Below are 1,999 nucleotides of genomic sequence, written 5' to 3'. Positions count from 1 at the left end.
TGCTGGTTCAACATCCAGCCTCTGCAATGGTTTGACGTAACCTTGTAAACTGTTTCGATACTGATTCTAGTCAGTTCCTACAACGGTTTAGCATAACCTTAAATTGTCCTAGCATTAGTTTCGGCCAGTTCCTACAACAATCCGATACGACCATAAACTGTCTCCCCGTATTAGCTCTAGCCTTTGATATATCTCAAGCGCCCTTGCGCTCCCATTCAGATTTTGCAATTTATTTGTCTTTTATTTTATTTAAAAGTTTTATTTCATGTTTTAGTTTCTCTCTTCAAACTCAAGATATTTATCCTCATTGAGTTTGATGGATGATGTTGACGTATATATGATATATATTCCTAGCTATATTATGTAATGATTTCCTAGATATATTTGTATTGTCATAGTTAGGTTTCTTATAAGATACTCTTTCTCAGCCTATATATACATGTCTTTTATTACATAGGATCATAATTTATTGAATGTAATATATATTATTTCCTCTCTCTCTCTTTACTACTGTAACAAATTCAATCCCATTAAACCAAACCATCATTCCATACTACCTCTTCTTCAACGTCTCTCGTGCTCTACGATGCCACAGCTTCAACGCCATAGCCACTCTCCTCCAAATTTACCCCGAAATCTTCCTCTCATTGCTCCAATCAACCATCTTTGCGAACCTAGACACCGCCATCTCCAAAGCCTTTGTTCATCCAAACATTTTGAAACAACTCATCAAATACCACACTTCTCCTTCCAAGCTTCCCATTCATGAGCTCCTAAAGAAGCCCAAAGGCACTTGCTTAACCACCATTGTTCACCAAAAGAACATTGTGATCACGAAGATTGATCTCAAACAAGGCACGATTGAGATCAACGATGTGTTGATTTCTTATCCTGATTTGTTTCTTAAAAGACCCATTTCAATCCACGGTGTTCTTGCCCCTTTCTCTTCATTATTAGGCTTTGATGAGATTGGGAAATCACTTAGCCACCCGTTTGTGAATCCAAGAATTCTAGTGAATCTAAGAATATGGTCGAATGGACACACATGGTTCGATTGCTGAGCTCAAATGGATTCGTGTCTTTTGCGATTGGATTGCACTCTGTTCTTGATGCGATTCTTCATGATCACTCGGGTTTGAATTCAGTGACAATTTTCACTCCACCAGAATTCATTTTTGTGGCATCTTCATGGCCTTTGCTGGATAGGATTGTGAGGTTTCATATGCTGATTGAGAGGTTTACTTTCTTGGAATTTGTCACGACCCAACCCCAGGGGCTTAGAGTTAGAATTGCAACTTACTAACTTATTCTAATCCTAGCAAATTAAACTGCGTAAGTAGAGGCAAACGGAAATAAAAATAATTAAACAGAAAGTTATTTCATTCTACTAAAAAAAAAGAATGCATCCATAGGTTTTTATTATTTTATTATGCAGCGACCGACCATTAGAAAAAAAACGACAGGAAGAAAAGAAAAGAAAAACAAATTAACGGATTTGTATCAATTTCTTGCACAGGTTCCACTACACGAGGTTATGGGTCCTTCTTACATCTTATCACCTAAAAGGGTAACAGCTATAAGTACACAACAGAGTGAGAAATATTATGCTAATAGTATAGGGATTACAAAATAATCATGGATAGTTAGTTAAGCCAAAACATTTACATAACTTAATTTGGTAAATAAATCATTTAGTTGCAGAAACTGAAATATAGAAATTATATAAATAAATAACCATAACCATGGTACAGAATAGAACAGAACATAGGTCACAGGAGTGACATTCAAAACAGAGGTCAATGGATCTATAACAAACAGAGGACCACAAAGTGGCCAGACAAAGGCCAATGGTTATTTAAGTCCTCCAAGGCATGGGACTCCCATGGTAGTACTTACAAAACATAATTGTTTATAAGGTTATAGTTAAATTCTTTAAAATTTAAACAAACATATCCATGGGTTTCATTTTTAATAAATAGAGTTCAGAAATTAATCTCCG

Source organism: Camellia sinensis, chromosome 8, assembly GCF_055761805.1.
Source record: "Camellia sinensis isolate YWXY chromosome 8, ASM5576180v1, whole genome shotgun sequence".
Taxonomy (NCBI): Eukaryota; Viridiplantae; Streptophyta; class Magnoliopsida; order Ericales; family Theaceae; genus Camellia; species Camellia sinensis.
The sequence above is the reverse complement of the archived record's forward strand: the minus strand, read 5'-3'. Positions refer to the sequence as shown.